General features: G+C 40.5%; 1 long non-coding RNA gene across 1 annotated transcript in view; it reads left to right on the top strand.

Moving 5' to 3' along the window:
- Positions 1–10,809: 10,809 nt before the first annotated feature.
- LOC132536616 (uncharacterized) overlaps positions 10,810–22,825 on the top strand; it is a 38,118-nt gene continuing 26,102 nt past the window's right edge. Inside the window, exon 1 of the long non-coding RNA XR_009548119.1 lies at positions 10,810–11,334. This is a non-coding gene — a long non-coding RNA (uncharacterized LOC132536616). The remainder of the gene's footprint in view (positions 11,335–22,825) is intronic.

Below are 22,825 nucleotides of genomic sequence, written 5' to 3'. Positions count from 1 at the left end.
GACCATAACACCCAAGCTTCCTTCAATGCAGTGGGAGCCCGGCTCAAACCTAGGTCATGCACATGGTAAAGCAGCTCACTATCCAAGTGAGCTATTTTCGTCAGCCTGAGTAAATAATGCTATAGCTAGTAGGGCCAAAATGAATAGTAAAGACGTAATTCAGACTTATTTCAGATAGAATAACTGACTCAACCAAGAGTAGAATTCTGCTGCTCAGACCACGAAAATTTTCTGAAACTGAAGACATTTTCATGTCTTTGCCCATACATAATACACATGTACTTATATCAGGCTATATGCAGGCTATTAGGGAGCTCAGAATATTTGAACCTCGTGGTAGTTCCTACAGATGCTCCTGAGGAAGTTTAATGAGGTTACACCTTGATTCTTCACATAGTGAGGAAAATACTAAAGTCAATCTTAGGGCACCCTCCCCTCCCCCAATAACAATTTGTGTTTTTGAGTTTATCCTAGCCATTCAAACAATGAAGAAATCTGGGGATTCTTTTTCTTCTTTTCTCAAAGATTTAATTCCTAGAAGTAAGCAAAATGTAATTTGAAAGCAGTGCTGATAATCACTTCCACATCTACCCAATTACAATGACCCAGACTAAATTATCACATAGTTTCCAAAGTCTAAGTAGAAATTGTCACCTTTGAGAGAAGATCAGATAAGAACTAATTGGTGGCATCATAATCCACCCTGAGTTAAGTGCTTGATTAGCCAAAAATCTCAGTCCTATTAGAGCAGTTCTGTAATGGGGGCTGGGGAAGGGCAGCTAATTAGAGAAGAGATATTTTTCTGTTTATACACAAACATCCCCACATTAAGCCATGATAAAGAGCTCAAAGGTTAATTATGGGGAAATTGGGTCTTCACAAACTTTTTGAAATAGAAAAATTCCCTGTGCCTTTTCTTTTATACTTTCTCTCTCTCTTTTTCTATTCCTAAGAAAAAAACAATGTGGTAAATCTGTTTAAATATTTAAGATTTTAAGGAGTAAACTTTAGAAAGCATTATTTTTTGTGTTAGGATTTTCACTCTTAAGCAGAATTCCCAGATTTCTCCATCTTAGCTTTTCCATGAACTAACTTAGGTCACTCAGCTTTCCACGTGAATGCTCAGAACTGACCCTCCAAGACAAAGTCGTGAATGCACTGCTCATGGCCCTCTGGCCCAGAAAATGCAAAGTAAATTATATTTGAAATCATTTTGCAACATGTGATCATTTTGATTCTTCCATTTCATCGAGCCCGCTTGTTACCAGTGAGTGGCAGGTGGCTTTGTTCATCGTGAATGGAGTCTCTGGTTAGACTTCTCGAGGAGGGACCATTTGTCAAGTGCAGCAGCCCTCTTCATCAAAGTATTCCCAACAGTTGTCCAGAATTTAAATGTTACACAATGGCTAAGGAATGCTTGTATTGAACTGGAAGGTAACTTGACAAATCATGGAGAAGAAAATAGCCAATGCATAAAGAAATCCAGTGAGAAAGAGCTTTGTGTTTTCCTTTCCCCTTGCCTAAGTTTTAGAGTGTGCTGTTCCTGTCATTCTGCAGATTTTGAGTTTTATGGTAGTGCCTAGGGAATGAAGGTAGCAGACATAAAAGAATCATTTGTGCCTTTCCCCCCAGTCCCACAGTGCTCCATTGGCTACAGACCTTGAACATGACACTGCAATTTCCTGGTGCCGCACATGAGTAATAAGCAGCTGTTTCTGAAAGTGTGGTTTGGAGAAGGCAGCGCGAGGTTATTTTTTTTTTTAACTTAATTGTAATTTTTGATTGGTCTGCAAGAAAGTAAATCAAATAAAGTCTGTTGTCTTAGTCTGCAAGAAAGCCATAGGCCTCAAATTCCAATGCTGACCAGCTTGACCAGAATAGAAGGTGGGGAAAATGTGTGTATCCCTGAGCTGGAAGTTCAACCAGGCAGTTACTGTGCGTGGCCATCACACGAGAAGGATAAACACATTTGGTACATTTGTCAGCATAGAAAGTGTTATTTAATGGGGCCTGGAGTTCTAGAGTGTGTGAATGCTTGGTTGAGTGAAAAGAACTTCTTGAGAGACTACAAAAGTGAAAAGTAGGAAAAGTGGGAAGAAGACTATGATTTTGAGGTTGCATTTTGACCTTGTCCTACCATGCTGAAAATGGACACATAATTTAAAGTTCTGAATAGTAGTGCTTCTTCTTCTTTTTATTTATTATTATTATTATTATTATTATTATTTTAACCAGAGCACTGTTCAGCTCTGACTTATGGTGGTGCGGGGGATTGAACCTGGGAGCCTCAGGCATGAGAGTCTGTTTGCATAACCACTATGCTATCTACCCTCCGCCCCCCCTTTTTTTAAATATTTATTTGTTTATTCCCTTTTTTTGTTGCCTTTGTTGTTTTTTTATTGTTGTAGTTTTTTTTTGTAGTTGTTATTGATGTCGTCATTGTTAGGACAGAGAGAAATGGAGAGAGGAGGGAAAGACAGAGATGAGAGAGAAAGATAGACACCTGCAGACCTGCTTCTCCACTTGTGAAGCGACTCCCCTGCAGGTGGGGAGCTGGGGGCTGGAACTGGGATCCTTACTACACCCAGCCTTGCACTTTGCATCACTTGCGCTTAACCCTCTGTGCTACCGACCAACTCCCAGTGCTTCTTCTTTTAAAGCCCACTCAGTGTAATACCTCTGAAACAGTTGCATGGGTACACTTTGCAAGTAAATAAATGAAACTAGTACCTTCCTTAGTATAAGAAATGAAGTTTAATGGGAAACAGAGACTCTTTCCCCCTGTTTTGGATTTCTGCCTTTTCTCAAAGAGATAGGGTAATCTGGTATACAGAGAAGATGAAGGAGGTTGAAACAGACATAGGAGCGGGGTTGATAAAATGAGGGAATCTGACCTATGTTTTCTGCAAATTACGGAATACAGCCTGTTTTCTGCAAATTATGGAGTACAACCTATGTTTTCTGCAAATCACGGAATATGACATATGTTTCTGTGAATTACTTTGTCACAGTTTTGTTCACGTAGACGGGCACTTCTTAAGAAATGAATAGGGAGTTGGGCGGTAGCACAGTGGGTTAAGCACAGGGCGTAAGGATCCTGGTTCGAGCCCTCAGCTCCCCACCTGTAGGGGGTTCGCTTCACAGGCAGTGAAACAGGTCTGCAGGTGTCTTTCTTTCTCTTCCCCCTCTGTCTTCCCCTCCTCTCTCCATTTCTCACTGTCCTATCCAACAATAATAACTACAACAATAAAACAACAAGGGCAACAAAAGGGAATAAATGAATAAATATAAATAAAACTTATTTTTAAAAAAGAAATGAATAAGAGGATGACTAAGCCTCGTGTCAGAGATTTCTTCCACCACCACTTAGGACATAGCCTCCTAAATGGCTAGATAAAACCCCTAATCTTCTAACGCAAAAGATGAAATTACTTTCTCACTCTTGTAAAGTCCTGTTGATTTAATTACAAGTAGGCAAAGACTGAAAAGAAACAGTTTACTGTTCAGGCGTTACCTGGCACAGGTGATTCAAATCAAACTCAAGTTCTGTTCAAGGTCTTTGCCCAGCGTTTTGACTGGCAAAAGTATGTCTGAGCAAGTCCTGCTCTCTCAGTCACAGCAATACAAGGGGAATTAGATGTGACTGATTTATCTACTGGTCCTACCCAAACAGAAGGACAATCTGATTTTAAAACGAATTGTGAAGTCATGTTCCAGATGTGTGTGTGTGTGTGTGTGTGTGTGTGTGTGTGTGTGTGTGTGTGTCTCCCCTACTACTCCTTCCTTTTCAATTTTTCTGGCTATTTCTAAAATAAATAAATATACAATTACTTTTTTTAAAAAAATTGAAGAGTCAAGTGGCTCAAAATTAGTTCACACAAATGAATTCATGTGGTCACTGAAATTTCATGCATATACATACAGAAATCCACACTATGTTGAAGCTATGTCAGATTCTGGTTCCAGCATTTTAAATAAAGTACATAGAAATTGTCACTTTCTGTGTGATTAAAGTAAAAGAGTGGTGTGTGAAAAGAGAGACATGTGATCTTCCTATCTTTTTTTTTTCATTTTTCCCCTGCTATAACGATCCAGAGAAAATGTATCTAAATCATAGAGTGCTTCTTTTTAGATTAAGATGGGCTCACAAAAAACTATCATTTATTGACCCCAGTCCTATGTCAGCCGCTGTGCTCAGTGCTTCCATGATGTTAAATTTTCAGCCCTGCCGTGTAGATCTATCCCAGTTTTTTCGTTGAGGAAACTGAGACTCGTAACTTGCCAGAGTCTTCCAGCTGGGAAACAGATGAACTGAATTTGTACTCAGATCAGCCTTTCCAACAGACCCAGAGACAGAACTAAGTTGTGAGGGAGGGTAGAGAGCTCTGTAATGCTAGCCTCTCCCTGTTTCTCTGGGAGACTCCCTCCCTCATGAATCAAACTACTACACACTGGAAAAAATACACCCAAGTTGAAAAGAAACAAAAATTCTACCATGGTTAGGTGTTTTGTTTTGTTTTTTAACCAAACATTGACGAGATTTATTAAAGAAGTGCCTTTGTGATTTACTTAGTCCTGCTTGGTCCTGGCTTACTTTCTCACTCTTGGAAATACAGGAATCCCTTCAAGTAATGCTAACCGGGATACTTAGTTTCTCTGTCTTTTCCCCCTTGTGGTCCCCATTAGACTATTACCTCTCTAGGGAGGTTACTAAGTGACACATCCATGTTCTCATGTCTGACTTTCCTCGGGCTATGTGATGACTGGTTAGCTTGTTAACCATTTGACTTTATTCATAGTCATTTTCCTGATCCAGTGAGCATCCCTGATGGAAACTCTTTTCTGTGCCTCATTCCCAGGGAAACATAGGGCCTCCTGGCTTTGATCTTCTTTGGGGTCACCATATTCCTAGTATTTGAGGAATATGGCCACAACTTTCCACCCATACCAAGATAGCTAGGAAGTAAGATCGAATGTTGCAGGGTCCATTAGAAGAGGAAGAGATGTTGGGAAGCAAGACCCTTGACTTTTCTTTTAAGCAACTATCCAAAGTAAAGACATGCCTATTTAAAAATATTAGTAATAATGATGATGATGATGATGATGCTGGGAAATATTACGCTTATAGCCTACTACCTTGTAGTGATGAAATCTATAGATCAGAGGTTAGAGACAGCTAGATTTTGTGCCCAATGCTACTAGCCCTGGAATATTAAGTATAATCTCCCTCCCTACATTAAAGAGACCTTTATAAATTCTAAAATAAATAAAGAATATTAACTCACTTTTCCAGAGGAAAAATTGCCAATAACATCAACTCTTTGGAACATGGCCATGAACTTAAGCTGACAAGTAAGAACAATTAATCAAGTAGAAGGAAGCAAAACGAATCCCTGAATATCTGGGCTGCCACCAAGTCTGTGCAGCCTTTAGACTTCTCTTGAAATACTCAACAGAATAATTGAAAATATGTATGATGCAAATTCAGCCCTACATATGACTATCACAGCCCAGGGAGGAAAAAAAGCAAAACAGAAAATCTTCCTTGGTCAGTCAACAAGAATTTAGGTGCTTGGCAGATGGGGAATATCTAAAGCATGTTAGACTCAGCCATTGCTGTCACTTAGATTGTTCTATATAGAAATGCCATTTTTAGGGAGTTGGGCGATAACGCAGCGGGTTAAGTGCACGTGGCGCAAAGCGCAAGAACCTGCAGAAGGATCCTAGTTCAAGTCCCCGGCCTCCCCACCTGCAGGGGAATCACTTCATAGATGATGAAGCAGGTCTGCAAGTGCCTATCTTTCTCTCCCCCTCTCTGTCTTCCCCTTCTCTCTCCAGTTCAAGCCCCCGGCTCCCCACCTGCAGGGGAGTCCCTTCACAGGCAGGCGGTGAAGCAGGTCTGCAGGTGTCTTTCTCTCCCCCTCTCTGTCTTCCCCTCCTCTCTCCATTTCTCTGTCCCATCCAACAATGATGACATCAATAACAATAATAACTACAATAAAAAAACAAGGGCAAAAAAAGGGAGTAAATAAATATCACAAAAAAGAAATGCCATTTTTAGAGATAAAAATCACCATTAGAGTTAATATCATCATTTTTATATTGGATCTATAATTGGATAAGCAAAGCAATTAAATGTCTAACTATGGCAGAGTTGCAGAACAGTATTAGGATCTATTTCAAATGATATAGTGTCAAAAAAAAAATTATGTAGTGTCAAGTCAAATTATTTGAAGCATTAAACATTACAGATGGCTAAAGTAACCAAAGACAACTTTGCAGATTAAGGCAAAATAAATATGGGCCATCAAACCTAGGCAAAACTTAAGTATTAAGAAAGGAGTGAGGCATGAGGGTAGATAGCATGATGACTATGCAAAGAGACTCTCATGCCTGAGGCTCCAAAGTCCCAGGTTCAATCCCCTACACCACCATAAGCCAGAACTGATCAGTGCTCTGGAAAAAAAAAAGAAAGGAAAGGAAAGGAAAGGAAAGGAAAGGAAAGGAAAGGAAAGGAAAGGAAAGGAAAGGAAAGGAAAGGAAAGGAAAGGAAAGGAAAGGAAAAAAGAAAAAAGAAAGAAAGAAAGAAAGAAAGAAAGAAAGAAAGAAAGAAAGAAAGAAAGAAAGAAAAAGAAAGAAGGGGGAGTCAAACTCTTAGGTGTCTTAGGTGGAGGAACTCACAAGGAGCAAGAGTAAACATTTTCAGTAGAGGGAAAAGTCTGTTCAAAAAGAACAACACATAATACATGGAAAGTAAATTCAGCCCCGCGTGTCACATATGCCAGAGGGATACTCTGGCTCGCTCTCTCCCCCTTTTCTTTCTCTTTCATAAATAAATAAATAAACTTATAAGTATAGTTTGTAAAATGTTAAGTATAGTTTTGGTGTGGGGCTGGGTGGTACACCTGGTTGAGTGCACATGTTACAGTGCACAAGAACCCAGGTTTGAGCCCCCGGTTCCCACCTGCAGAGGGAAAGCTTTGCTAGTGGTGAAGCAGGGCTGCAGGTGTCTCTCTGTCTCTCTCCCTCTCTCCCCTCCTCCTCTCAATTTCTGGCTGTCTCTATCAAATAAATGAAGATAATTTTTTAAAGTATAGTTTTGGTTTTTTAATCATTTTTTCTTTATTAATTATTTATTAATGAGAAAGACAAGAGGAGAGAGAGAGAGAAAAAAAAAAAAAAAAAAGAACCAGACATCACTCTGGTACATGTGCTGTCAGGGATTGAACTCAGGACCTCATGCTTGAGAGTCCAGTGTTCATCCACTGCTCCACCTCCTGGACCATGGTTTTTTAATCACTTTAAGTATAGTATAATAAGCATTTAAGTGCTGAGTATAGTAAGTATTGGATAGGTAGTATTATATAACCTTATGGAGGAGACTTGTACAGTAAGCAAATTCAGATTCACTCTTGTATCAAGTATCTGGGACATACTAACAGTATAAGTTTTTTTTTCTTTTTCTTTTATTTATTTATAAAAAGGAAACACTGACAAAACCATAGGATAAGAGGGGTACAACTCCACACAGTTTCCACCACCAGAACTCTGTATCCCATCCTCTCCCCTGATAGCGTTCCTATTCTTTATCCCTCTGGGAGTATGGACCCAAGGTCATTGTGGGATGCAGAAGGTGGCTTCTGTAATTGGTCTGGCTTCTGTAATTGCTTCCCCACTGAACATAGGCATTGACAGTTCAATCCACACTCCCAGCCTGTCTCTCTCTTTCCCTAATGGGGCAGGGTTCTGGGGAATTGGAGCTCCAGGACACATTGACGGGGTCGTCTGTCCAGGGAAGTCTGGTTGGCATCAAGGTAGCATATAGAACCTGGTGGCTGAAAAGAGAGTTAACATATAATAAAGCCAAACAAGTTGTTGACTAATCATGAACCTAAAGGCTGGAGTAATGCAGATGAAGAGTTGGGGGGGAGGAGGGAGGGGCTCCATTCTGTAGATAGCTAGTAGGCCTATTTTAGGTATATTCCAAAGGGCCTGTGGCTATACTAGTTGCTTTTTTTTTCCCTGAGCCTAAAATCTGATATGCAGGTGGATCCTAGTTATTGTCTGGGGGAGATGATGTCATAGCTAGAAAAATGACTAGAAATCTGGAACAGGGAAGAGAGTAGCTCCCAAATATGGGAAAGGGGTATAAATATTGTTGACTATACTAAGTATAATTTTTTTTTGATTTTTTTATTTAAGAAAGGATTAATTAACAAAACCATAGGGTAGGAGGGGTACAGCTCCACACAATTCCCACCGCCCAATCTCCATATCCCACCCCCTCCCCTGATAGCTTCCCTATTCTCTATCCCTCTGGGAGCATGGACCCAGGGTCATTGAGGGTTGCAGAAGGTGGAAGGTCTGGCTTCTGTAATTGCTTCCCCGCTGAACATGGGCGTTGACTGGTCGGTCCATACTCCCAGTCTGCCTCTCTCTTTCCCTAGTAGGGTGGGGTATACTAAGTATAATTTTATGAAGTGAATGAATTAAGCGGTTTTACTAATGATAAAATTATTCACTAAGGATTTAAGGGAAAAGATGATACAAGGTGAAAGTGGTAGCCAAAATTGATCAGTATATACACAACAAGGATCAAAGAAAATGATTGGTGTCCAGAAATAAAACTTGGGACCAAGCGTTGGTGCACCTGGTTAAGCGCACATCCTACAATGGGCAAGGACCCAGGTTCAAGCCCTGGTCCCCACCTGTGGGGGAAGCTTCACGAGTGGTGAAGCAGGGCTGCAGGGTCTCTTTCCCTCTTCTCCCCCTCCCCTCTCAATTTCTCTGTCTCTATCCAATAATAAATAAAATAAAAAGAATTTTTTTTAAAAGAAATATAACTTGACAGTTATCTCTCTAATCTAGAGATGGGTAACAAGAGCCTGAGGTAAATGTGAAGGGAGGGCCGGGGGATCTCATGATGGAGACATTTAAAAGAAGATAGCATGAACCCCAAAAACATTCATGCTGAGTGAAAGAAGTCAGTCACAAGTGGTCACATATTGTACAATGAATGTGAAGAACAGCTTGGTCCATGGAAATAGAAAGCAGACTATTAGTTGCCTAAGTGCTAATGGGTCCCGGGTGTGGGGGAAGAGTTCATGAAATACTCTAGAATGCATTGTGGTGAGAGTCCACACTCCATATAAACTTAGAGCCATTCAGTTGTAGACGGTAGCTGAATTGCAGGTATACAATACAAAAGTTTTCTTTTCTTTTTTCTTTTTTTTCTTTGCCTTCAAAGTTATTGCTAGGGTTCGGTGCTGGCACTATGAATCCACTGCTCCTGGCAGGCATGTTTTCCATTTTATTAGATAGGACAAAGAGAAATTGAGAGGGGAGAGGGAGATAGAGGAGGAGTGAGAAAGATAGATACCTGCAGACCTGCTCTGCCACTTGTGAAGTGTCCCCCCTGAAGGTGGGGAGCCGGGGGCTCAAACTGGGATTCTTGAGTGGGTCCTCATGCTTAGTACAATGTGCTACTTACTGGTTTTCTTAGAGTTTACCATTGTTAGACTCATTAAAAAAAAAAAAAAAAGGGAGTCGGGCTGTAGCGCAGCGGGTTAAGCGCAGGTGGCACAAAGCACAAGGACCGGCATAAGGATCCCGGTTCAAACCCCGGCTCCCCACCTGCAGGGGAGTCGCTTCACAGGTGGTGAAGCAGGTCTGCAGGTGTCTATCTTTCTCTCCTCCTCTCTGTCTTCCCCTCCTCTCTCCATTTCTCTCTGTCCTATCCAACAACGACAACAACAATAATAATAACTACAACAATAAAACAACAAGGGCAACAAAAGGGAATAAATAAATAAATAAAAGAAAAAAAGTACAAAATTTAATATTAAAAAAAAAAAGATCATTAGTCCATGCTATTTTAAAATCATCTCAGTGTTCATCTTCACTGTTATATGTAGCTTTGGTTTTTCCTGGAAAATGCATTATTGCATTCCTTATAATCTATTATTTCTGTTTTAGCAGCTGCTCCTATTGACTCATCTGGGCCTTGACATTACTCGCCTTGGCTTTCTGTTTGGGTTTGATCTGCCACATTCCCATAGCATTTTTATGGGAAGTTACCGCCTTCTTTATATATTCATTTGACAATATCTAGCTGTTTCGAAATTCAGTCTTCATTAGTGTGTCAAAATCAGCACCCATGTGCACATGCATTAATGAGAGAGAAATAAAGGCAGACTTGATCTAATCAGCAGATGAAGGGCTGAAGTCTCTGCAGTCCTTGCTGTACTGAATGAGTGGAATCTGACTGACTGTTGTTCTGAAACTCACATATGTTTGCAGGCCAATGGAAGAGAGAATTATTAATTTTTAACACTAGACTTTTTAATTCTGGGGCTTCATATAACCCTCACATTACAATTTCTTGATGACCCACCCAACCTACCCCCCACCCCCATTATCTTAGTTCTCACATTTTACGAGTCTAATTATTCTTCGCCCTCCACCCGCCGCTTCTCTTTCTTTTGTAAGCATCTTTCCTTTAGCCAACTGAACTCTACATATGAGCGAAACCTGAGACATAGAGCTTCAGTGGAGGATATGATGATTTGGATGCACCAAGTATGGACATGAAAATACTCCTGAAGTCTGATAGTTCTGTAAAACACTGTTAAATGATGAATACATTTTTTTAATATGATGACAATTTGTCTTCATGTTATCAGACTTACTAGCAGAAAAAGAACCCATTTTCCACATTCTAGGAGGAGATAGTGGGGGAAAAGATCCCATTAATTCATGAAGGAAAAAAAAAATACCTGAATTCACAGGGCAATTAGTATCAGTATTTACCCCATACATTTTCAGCCTACTTTGAGAAATCCAGCTTACTCCTCATTACCACAGCAAAAGTGTGAAGTTGGAAGTTGGTCTCTCAGAACTGGGTTCCCTATGTGTCAGTCCTCAGTTGTCTCACCCTACAAGGGAAAGGGAGGACAAAAGAAGTCTTCTCAGTATCTTTATTTTCCATCTTCCAGTGGTTTAAGTCAAAGAATTCCTTGGGAATGAAAATACCATGTCCTTTTTTTCTCAACGTTGCTGAAAAATTATAATTAGAGGTTTTCCTGTTGGGTGAAGGAAAGGAATTCCAGTTGTCCTGCTTCTGTGAGACTTCTGTTTTCAATGACTTTGTTTCCCTTTCTCATTTCTCTTTCTCCAGGTAATAGAAGGAAAGTTGGCTCCGTTCTTGGGAAAGGTCATTAAGTTTGCCACCTCACACGTGTACAGCTGCAGTCTCTGTAGCCAGAAGGGCTTCATCTGTGAAATCTGTAACAATGGAGAGATCCTCTACCCTTTTGAGGACATTTCAACAAGCAGGTACAGAATACCTCATCTTTTAGAAGTTTCCCTGAGTATGTCATACATGGTATTATTTGGTCAGATAAGACCAACTTTATTTTAGTCAAATCATCTGTCTCTTGCCCTAGATCAGATTTCCTTTGTTTGGGGAGGACAATTTGCTCTTTGTCTTTCTACATTTACTTCCAGCTATTATCCTGTGGTTTTGATCCAGAATGAGATAGCGTAGTTGGAAGGAAGTATGTCCTACGTCTCTCTGTTATTAGATACCAAAGAGTGTTCAGACTCATTTTCACAGTCAAAATTGATGAGGGGCGATTCTCACAGTCAAGTGATAGGCAGTGGGAAATTGTGACCTCAGTGAGAGCAAGGATGGGTGGCGAGGAATAAAAGCAGAAGATTCTAGTGAATAGCGGTGTGGCTGACCACATGCTTTTCTCCGCAGATGCATTGCAGTGGAGTGATGAAAGTTTTAGGACCAAAGGAGTGAAAAGTGGGAGTTTATGAGGGATTATTTTTCTAACCAAAGAAAAATAGCATCCTTTGGATATCATCACATGCGTTGATTGATGGATGATTTTCCCCAACGGCGTGAGAGTAGGGTTTTCACTACTGTTTTTTTTTTTTTTCTATCACAGAATGATACATAGCACATTTTCCTTTCACCCCCCAAACATAACAGGAATATACGTATGTATACTGTGCGTATGTACACTGGCTTCTTTGGGAATGAATGTCATGGCTCATTTCCACCCTGCAAGGCTCACTTACACTGTGGTTCGGAGCAGAAGGTGAGGCATGTAGCCAGGGAAAGCTGAAGCATGTATCCCAGAGCTAAGATCTTACAAGTTGACTCAGACCTTCTGGTCTCTTCTTAAACCCACAGAGTATTTGTAAACTTACAGGAACATGGGTTGGCCACACACAGAGAAAGATAGACAGACAGACACACACACATACACACAAACACCTCTGCCTCCAGTTTCATGAGCACATGTACTTAAGTCATAGTCTAGAGATGATATACTTCTTTAAAATGCACACTACAAATAGCTAAAAAAAAAAAAGAGGAGGCCGGCAGTAGAGCAGCAGGGTAAGCACACATGATGTGAAGCATAAGGATCCTGGTTCGAGCCCCCGGTTCCCCACCTGCAGGGGTGAAGCAGGTCTGCAGGTGTCTTTCTCTCCCCCTCTCTGTCTTCCCTTCCTCTTTCCATTTCTCTCTGTCCTGTCCAACAATGACGATATCATCAACAACAATAATAATAACTACAACAATAATGAAAAACAACAAAGGCAACAAAAGGGGAAATAATAATATTAAATTAAAAAAGAAGAATTAAAATATCTAATAGAAGGGGTTGGGTGGTAGCACACCTGGTTGAGTGCATGTGTTACAATGTGCAAGGACCTGGGTTCAAGCCCCCAGTCTCCACCTTCAGGGAGAAAGCTTCATGAGTGGTGAAGCAGGACTATGGGTATCTCTCTGTCTCCCTCTTTTTCAATTTTTTAAATTATATTTATTTATTGGATAGAGACAGCCAGAAATTGAGAAGAAGGAGGAGAAAGAGAAAGACCCTTTCTTTCCCTCTCTGTCTCCCCTTTCAATTTCTGGCTGTCTCTATCCAGTCAATAAATAAAAATAATTTTTAAAAAAGAATTAAAAAAATATATATCTAGTAGAAAACATGGAGATTTCAAAATACTTAGAAGTTAAACAATAAACTCTAAAAATTTTGGATCAAAGAAAAATTCAATCACAAGAGAATTTTTGAAACTCTGAAATGAATGAAAACTAACTACAAAGTATACGCGGAGCCTGTGAGGTAGCATAGTGGATGAAGCATTGGACTCTCAGGCAAAATATATGTGGGCTTCAGAGAAAGCAGTTTTGAGAGTAAAATTTATAACTATAGGCACCTATATCTGAAAAAGAAGAAAGGTCTCTAAACAGTAATGTAAAGTTCCACTATAAGAAACTAGATAGTGAAGAACAAATGAGATCCAAAGCCAACAGAAGGAAGAAGAGATTAAAGACTGGGAGGAGAGGGGGAGCCAAGATGGACAAATAGATCAGTGTTTTCCTCTGCCTACAGCGAGAACAAAGCCACAACAGTACATGGAAACCTCCACATTGAAATACATTGGAATCTCAAGCAAACTTTGACGGCAATAATAGTAACAGAAAATCAGCTAAGTATATAGTTAAACTGAACAGCACTATCACTTCGTTGGATCTAAATGTCACTTATGTTAATTCATATTGTTCATCCAACAAAATTAGAGTAGGGGGGCCGGCAGTGGTACACCTAGTTAAGTGCACACATTAGACTGAGCAAGGATGCAGGTTCAAGGCTCTGGTCCCCACCTGCAGGGAGAAAGCTTTGTGAGTTGTGAAGCAAGGCTACAGGTGTCTCTCTGTCTCTCTTCCTTTCTAGCTCTCCCTGTCCTCTCAATTTCTCTCTGCGTCTGTCCAATAATAAATAAATAAATAAAATTTTAAGAAAATAGAATACACATTCTTCTCAAGCAGGCATGGGATATTCACCAAAAGAGACTACCTTCTATCTTAGAAAGCATACCTGAATCAATATAAAAGAATAGGAAGGAAGGAAGAAAGAGAAAGAGGAGAGCAGAGGAGAGGAAAGAGAAAGAAAGAAAAGGAGGTAAACTTTAGTCAGTATAGAGTTGCAGCTTTCAAACATACCCAGACATATAGCTTACATAAGTAAATGTGATAAGCAGAAGTAGGTATGAGTAGTTGGATGCTTCTAAATATGTGTACCTGACCTCTTTGAGGATGAAGTAATGTATTTGGGATTACCTTCAAGCTAATCTGATGATGAAAGAGGGGAATTTTTTTATTTTAATTTTTAAATTATCTTTATTTATTGGATAGAGACAGCCAGAAATTGAGAGAGCAGAGGAAATAGAGAAGAAGAGAGAGAGAGAGACACCTGCAGCGTTGTTTCACCCCTTGCAAAGCTTTCCCTCTACAGGTGGGGACCAGGGGCTCAACCCTGGGTCCTTGAGCACTGTAACGTGTGCGCTCAAACAGGTGCGCCACCACCTGGTCCCAAGAGAGGGGATCCTATAAATGAAAGAGGTTGAGTGTTGGAGTCGGGTGATACGGATACAGGGGTTGATTAAGCTATTCTCTCTGCTTTCTTCCTTCCTTCCTTTCTTTCCTTCTTCCTTTCTCTTTCTTTCTTTCTTTCTTTCTTTCTTTTCTTTCCTTCCTTCCTTCCTTCCTTCCTTCCTGAGCTGGTGACTTGCACATATCCAATTTCACCACTCCCAGATCAACTTTTTTTTTCAGTCAGATAGACAGAAGAGAGGGAGAGACATCAGAGCACCAGAGCTTCCCCTGTGGTGCTAAGACTCAGACCTGGGCTCTGGCTGTGATAAGGTATGTGTCCTACGTGGTGGGATGTCTCTCAAGTCCTTTTACTGAATTATGATCATGCTGTTTAAATAACTGGTAGGAGAGCAGATTAAGTATTAAGTATGTCTTGTGGTCCAGGAGGTGGCACACTGGATGCTCAAGCATGAGGTCCTGAGTTCAATCCCCGGCAGCACATGTACCAGAGTGATGTCTGATTCTTTCTCTCTCCCCTATCTTTCTCATGACTAAATAAATAAATAAATAATTTTTTTTAAGTATTAAGCATGGAAGTCGGGCGGTAGCGCAGTGGGTTAATTGCACGTGGTGCAAAGCACAAGGACCGGCATAAGGATTCTGGTTCCAGCCTTCAGCTCCCTACCTGCAGAGGAGTCGCCTCACAGGTGGTGAAGCAGGTCTGCAGGTGTCTATCTTTCTCTCCCCCTCTCTGTCTTCCCCTCCTCTCTCCATTTCTCTCTGTCCAATCCAACAATGATGACATCCATAACAACAACAATAATAACTACAACAATAAAACAACAAGGGCAATAAAAGGGAATAAATAAATAAATAATTATTTTAAGTATAAACATTTCTGAGGAAACAGATTGCTGAATTTAGTAAGGTAGGCAAGGATATATGGTGATGAATTTATTTAGAAGCTTTGTTTTTTTATTTTTTATTTATTTATTTATTTGATTTAGAAGCTTTGTACACAAAGGTTTTAATGTGTTTTGTTATGGAAAATTTCAAACATACCATTTTTCAACATACTCCTTAAAAGAAATTTGAAAAAAAAAATTATCTACCAGGGCTGGGTGGAGGTGGCCCAAGGTTTAAGATCCTGGTCCCAACCTGCAGAGTGAGAAATTTCACAAGTGGTAAAGCAGTGCTTCAGCTCAATATCTATCTGTCTGTCTGTCTATCTGTCTATCTATCTATCTACCTATCTCTACCTCTATTTCTGTCTCTATCTCTCTCTCTCTGTCTTTTCCCTTCTTTACCTCCCTCTTCCTACTCAATTTCTGTCTGTATCCAGGAATAAATAAGATTAAAATACAAAATAAGAAATAAAAAAGTTCTACCTCTGATACTAGAGAAGTCTCTTCCCAAAACCATTCTGAAGAGCCACTGTGAGGGTCAGTGAGAGAAGGAGACCACAGCAGAGCTCTGACCACCACACATGCTCTGACTGGGCTCTGGAGCACCTGGGAGAGGGAAGAGTCTGCAATCCCTAGGCTCCCCGGGTAAGCCTGTCTGTTGCACTGCACCACACCCTCCAGCATGCAGAAGATAATGCTGACAGTTTTACTGTGAGATTTTCTTTCTTCTCAAACACAAGCTAAATGGATCTCTCTCTCTCTCTCTCTCTCTCTCCTTCCCTCCCTCCTAACAAGACTTTAAATACAATAGGAAGATCCAGATTGGCAAGGCATCTTTACTTAAACCTAATCCAGCATTTACACTCCTTGAGAACTAATACAAAAGCATACAACTTTAGGAGAGAGAAACAGCTTGCTAAAACAATGATAAAAGTCCACATCTTAAGGAAACAGAAATGACATGCCCTCCTTGATGAAAAATGAGAAATAAGGGCTAGAAAGAAAGAAAGAAAGAAAGAAAGAAAGAAAGAAAGAAAGAAAGAAAGAAAGACTCTAACTTTTCTAAATTACAGATCATAAGATTAGGCTGATAGTGCTCTAAGACTAAGAGAAAAACAATGAATATAAAAGCAAAAAAAAAAAAAAGTCACATAAATCCACAAATTGACCTAGGTATTAGATTTCTTTCTTTCTTTCTTTCTTTTTTTTTTTTAGTACTTAAGCCACCTCTTATCCGGCTTTCTTTCTGACATCTCTACATATCACTAATATTCCCTTGCTATTAAGGTCCTCGTGTTGCTAAGGAGTCCATGCTATTTCACACTTTGCTGTGTGAAGATGTCATTCTTGAATCTTGAAATGCTTCCAGATCGTGAGTACAGAAATACTTCATCTTAAAAAACACCCAGCATGCCTTTTAACAGGGGGCTTATGAAACACAGAGCCTATCATGAGTCAATTCCATCCTTTCTGTCAGGATTCTTTGGAAGTATATATATCATACAAATCTTCCCCACAGATTTTTCTATATGGGAAGCATTGAGCTTCAGTACGTCATGACCTCCCTCAGATCATGTGGAACTCTTCCTGAGATGTGGCTATATTAGAAGGAAGCCATACTTACTGTTGGCTTCAGTTTTTCCAAGGATTCACTAAGAGCATTGGCAAAGGTCCCAGGTGGTGGCACATTATCATGCACAAGGACCCAGGTTCAAGACCCTTGTCCCCACCTGCTATGGGAAGCTTCACAAACAGTGAAGTGGTACTGCAGGTGTCTCTCTTTCTATCTCCCCCACTCCTCTCAATTTATCAAAAAAGAAAAAGGAAGAAATGAAGGAAAGAAAGAAAGAAAGAAAGAAAGAGAGAGAGAGAGAAAGAAAGAAAGAAAGAAAGAAAGAAAGAAAGAGAAAGGAGAAAAGAAAGGAAGGAAGGAGGAGGGGAAGGGAGAGAAGGGAAGGGAAGAGATAGAGGAAGGGGAAGGGAGGGGAGGGGAGAGAAGGGAAAGGAAAGAAAGGGATAAAGGAAGGGGAAGGAAGAGGAGGGGAGAGAAGGGAAGGAAGGGATAGAGGAAGGGGAAGGGAGGGAGGAGAGGGAAGAAAAGGGAAGGGGAAAGGAAGGGAAGGGAAGGAGAGGGGGAGAAGGGGAGGGGAAGGGAAAGGAAGGGGAGGGGAGGGAAGGGAAGGTAAATTGCTTCTGGGAGTGGTGGATTAATCCTATAGGTGCCAAACCTATGATAATCCCGGTAGCAATATCTGTATCTATATCATCTATATATGTTTATGTCTTTAAAAGAACATTGGAAAATCTTAAGTAAGCCAACTACTTAAGAAAATTGAAAATACTTTTAATAAGTGGAATCTAAAAACCCAAATCCATAGATACAGGAAACAGATTAGTGCCTGCCAGAAGCAACCACTTTCCAGAATGAATGAATTGGGATAAAGTTTCAGAACTCACAAACATCCAATCATACGGTAAAAAAATGCTCTCAGAGCATAATGCACAGGGCAGTGGCGAAAGATAACAACACCGTATCAGATATCTGAAAAGCGCTAGAAGAATGGACCCAGATCTAAGCACAAAGTGTGAGGTGAAGAATGTTGACTCTCCCCAATTATGTCTCAACAAAACTGGAAGGAAAATAACTCATATTTCTCCGGTGTAGGAGTCAGCATAATGGTAATGCAAGGAGTCTCTCATGCCTGAGGCATCCAAGTCCCAGGTTCAATCCCCTGCACCAACAAAAGCCAGAGCTTAGCAGTACTCTGGTAAAAAAAAAAAAAAAAAAATTATTAAATTTAAAAATTGTTTGCCAATGTTCTTAATGAATGCATATATACTTGGGAGAGATGAACCAAACATTTAAGTATAGCTTCCATATACCATAGCCACATCAGGGTGGGGTAGTGGTACATCTGGTTGAGTGCACATGTTATAGTGCACGAGGGCCCAGGTTCGAGCCCCCAGTCCCCACCTGCGGGGGGGCGGGGGGGATGCTTTGCAAGTGATGAAGCAGGGTGGCAGGTGTCTCTCTGTCTCTCTCCCTCTCTATCCCCACCTCTCAATTCCTGGCTGTTTCTATCTAATAAATAAAGATAATTAAAATAATAATAATAGCATAGCCGTATCTAAGTAAACAACGCTAGAGCAAACCTATGTACAATTTAAAGTACTTCACAATTGTGAGCATCACCTCTCCATGTCAGAATTCACTTTACTTTGCCACAAGGAAGCCATCCAAGTAGGTGTTCTTCCTTTGTCAGAGCCAAGCATCTGCTGCTCATTGGTTACTCTTCCCAAAGGGTCACTTGTTTTTATTAGAGGAAGGGGTGGGAGGGGACTCAGAGAAGCAAAATAAGTATTACTGGCCAGTTATTCTTTGTATAGAGCCGCTGACTGCTGTTTCTCCAAGAAATAACAAGTACACACAGGACCTTGAACTTAGCAACGCCAAACTCTTAACCAGTTGAGCTGATACCACATCCAGTCTCCAAGGAGCTAAAGAACACTTCTTACATTTGTCTATTAAGAACTAACACTGGCCTTGTTGAAAGCTCCATGCAAGTGAATTTCTAACAAGATTTATTACACACACACACACACACACACACACACACACACACACACACACACACACACTTTTCTTCAAGGTAGTTCATAGTAAAAGAAAGCCTCTTAAAGAACTTATTCAAACCTCATTGTTTTTATCCATCCGGTCAAACTCCAGAAATGGCCAACTTGTGCTGAAGGACATGGAGACACCTCCCAACACACTTGACCTATTGAATTTGTTCTCCGTCATTTTACATCTCTTAACAGTCTATACCACCCTGTCCCTGAGGACCTAAGCAGGTTTTGGGGCATGGACTTTGTTCTTTGCCTTGCCACTTTCTGTGCCCTTCTTTAAGCTCCTTGCACACATGGGGCTTCAAATAGCTCATTGTCGTCAACTCTTACAAAGGTCTGTTTTAAAACAGAGGGAGAAAGTGCTTTATTATGCGGTTTACAATGACTTCTTCCTGTGAAGATCCTGAGGTGCACAGTTTTTCTCAGAAATAACTGCAACAGTCTATTAGGAGTCATGTTTTCCCATGGCCCTGCCTCCTATTATATGTTCAGATTCACATGGAGCATAGAAAAGACTCCATGGATGGTGGATATGGTCACAACTTTGCTCAGAGTCATCACTTACATACCTAGACAAATTATCAGATCCCCGATTCACCAGCAGCCTTAAAGAAAGATGCTCTTTTTTCATGGTAGCCAGTTGTAATTTTTTTTTAATTTGTTCTTTTATCTTTATTTACTTATTGGATAGAGACAGCGAGAAATTGAGAGGGAAAGGGGAGATAGAGAGGGAGGAAGAGAGAGGCAGAGAAACACCTGTAGCACTGCTTCACCACTCATGAAGCTTTCCCCCTGCAGGTGGGGGCCGGGGCCTCCAACCTGGGTCCTTGCGCATTGTAACATGCATGCTTAACCAGGTGCGCCACCACCCAGCCCCCTGTATTTTTTTTTCTTTTTTAAGAGAGCGTCACATTTAGGCTGGAATGTTTTGGTGGGGGTTGAGGACTAGTAGATTAAAACTGAAGAGGAAAGAGTAGCACTGCCCAGAAGCTGGTCTTTTCCTTGCGACTTCCTATTTGTTCAGCCTTCGTTTTTCTGTGAGTCCTTGTACAAACAGACTGAATACCTGGATTATACTCTCATCTGGACTCAAATACACATACATTACATACCCTTTTCTCACTAATCAGCCTGACACATTCCTTTGTTGGGAAATGGTTCCAAGACAAACACTGTCAGTACACCTAATGAGCAGGTCTGTGGGCTGCGCTTGGCAGTCCTGTCACATCCTGTTCAACAGTAGAGAACAACAGCCTGGGCTGGGGCTGCGGACGGACAGAGGGAACAGCTTCCCCATGCATATACACGTTTGTAATGGTATTTCCTTTCGGTGACTTTTCTTGGGATGCAGTCATTCAGTGAGCGTTATAAATGAGGTGTGGGTCATGGAAATAGTGAGTGGAAGTGTGGGCTCCTCTTCATAGGTGAGCACTCATTTGTTTTTTTCCATTTTAGTGTTTGCTTTTTGTTCTCTCTCTCTCTCTCTCTCTCTCTCTCTCTCTCTCCCTCTCCCTCTCCCTCTCCCTCTCTCCCTCTCATATTAAAAAGGAGCACATTGAGAGATTTTTCTCCATGACCCTCACACTCATGATCAAGGACAGGCTTCCTGCCTGTGGTCCAGAATGACAAAGGAACAAAGATGGAAGGAAAACATTTAGATTTCTGGGGTAATTAGAAAGCTGGAAACTAGAATTGTGAGTGGCAGACGGAGGCCAGTGGTTGACCAAGATGGAAGTGTTCTGTTCTTCGCCTATATGACTTCTCACTTTTAATCATGTTTTTGTGTCTAGAGAGGATCTGCTTGACAAAAACTCAAACTCAGTGCTTCCCCCCACACACACACACACGCTAAACTTTAGTCAAAGAGTAACTTGGTAAATAACAGTTCACCTTGGCCTACTGGCTCCTATATTCACATGTCAGAATGTTTCAGAATGTCTGCTAACATAGGCGAGACTTTTGTGAAACCCTCAGGGCTGACCTGACCCTTTATGCCATTAGGCCACTTGATAAATGCCTTTCATTTATAAACACAATTCTAGCTGGTGAGGCCAGTGAATGTTTTTTGGTTTGTTTTTTTTTTAAAGCCATTTAGTCACTTGACAGATGGCTGTCATCTCCATGTAGACACAATCCTTACCAAACTTCTAGTAGTTACCTGCTTAATATTGTGTTAATCACCTTCAAATTTTTGTTGTTTGAAGGGGACGTGTTCATCATTGTTTAATTCACATTGTAACTTGCCAACTGTAACGCTAGCTGGTATTCAATATAGACAAGTTCTCAAGGACACAGAGTACAAAAGAAAAGTTCTCCCTGAGTACAGGTCCTGGAAGGGGATGACAGAGGACCTAGTGGGGGTTGTATGTTATGCACGTACAAACTGTTGTATTTGCTGTCGAATGTAAAACATTAATCCCCCAATAAAGAAATTAAAAAAGAAAGAAAAGTTCTCCATATATATATAAATACATTTTAGTAAAAACAGAGTCCATGTCAAATATATAAATCTATAAGCAGCTTTTTATCACACCCTGTCAGAACCAGAAGAAGGGTCACATTTATCTATACACTTTTATTCGTGGGTAATTTTAAAGGGGAAACTATTTTAATTGACTCTAAAATCACTGAGAAATCTGCTTTTGATTTTGGTTTGGGGGTTGGGAGAGAGATAGATCAGGGCCTCATGCATGTGTGACTTCACCACTCCTGGGCCACCCTTTTCATCCTCTTTGTTTCAGAGAAGAGAACCCGCAGCACCAGAGCTTCTCCCCTGTGCTATGGCACACCCCCGTGGTGCCAGGGTCTGAACCCAAGCCACACACATAGTAAGGCACATATTCCACCAGGTGGGCCATTCAGACCCCTGAAACTCTTTTAATAAATAGAGGAGGATCACTTTTTCAAAAGGTCACTAGATTTGGAATACCAAAGTCTAGATGTCTTTTCTAACTCTACCACTAATCTATTATATGACCTTAGAAAAGCCTCTGAATCCCCCTACCAAAAAGCACGGCACTATTTCAATCCTGTATTGAGCGAAGAGCTTTACTTCAGCACCACTGCTTAGTATTTTGCAATAGTCTGTTTGCTAATTGGTCCTGATGTTTTCAGTGAAATTGACTCATTTTGTTCTAGTTTACCCAAGGGGAGGGAGTAAGAATGAACTTCAAATTGCGATTTAGTTCAGCGTTTTAGAAAAACTGTAGGCTACATGAGAAAACAGACTTTTTTTTTTCATTTTTCTCCCTCCTCCATTCTTTTCATCTTGCATAAAAAACCATAAATAGCCAGTAAATAATTCAAGCATGAATAGGCAGTTTACTTTTTTCTGTTTCCCAAATATGTACTTCTTGACATGCTTTTACTTATTCTACATCACTTTTAAACTGATTTCAGGGAAATTATCTACTTAAATGTAGGCACTAGCAAGATACGTGGATTTATTTAACCTCTGACCATATACTGGGATAGATGTATTTTATTGGTCCAGTGGTGGCTTCAGTGTCAAAAATACAGTCTTTGTTAAGCTACTCCAAGACTTTCATTTATTTTTATTTTATTATTATTTTATTTATTTATTTATTTTTACCAGAGCACTGCTCAGCTCTGGTTTATAGTGGTGTGTGTGTGTGTGGGGGGGTGTTTGAACCTGGGACTTCAGAGCCTCAGGCATGAGAGTCTCTTTGCATAACCATTATACTCTCCCCCCAAGACTTTAATTTTCAAAACATCTTTTAGATCCTTTTTTTTTCCTACTGTGTGCTTTTTCTTTCCCAATGGGACAGTAAATAAGTAACCTGAATACACAATAGGGAAGACAGAGAGAGTATTTACCTTTCCATACAAAAAAAAAAAGATATTGACTTTTCAGACTGAGCAGTATGTTCTGCAATGA

The sequence above is a fragment of the Erinaceus europaeus genome, unplaced genomic scaffold (genome assembly GCF_950295315.1).
Source record: "Erinaceus europaeus unplaced genomic scaffold, mEriEur2.1 scaffold_633, whole genome shotgun sequence".
NCBI classification, from domain to species: domain Eukaryota; kingdom Metazoa; phylum Chordata; class Mammalia; order Eulipotyphla; family Erinaceidae; genus Erinaceus; species Erinaceus europaeus.
This window is presented reverse-complemented; position numbering and strand designations above follow the sequence as displayed.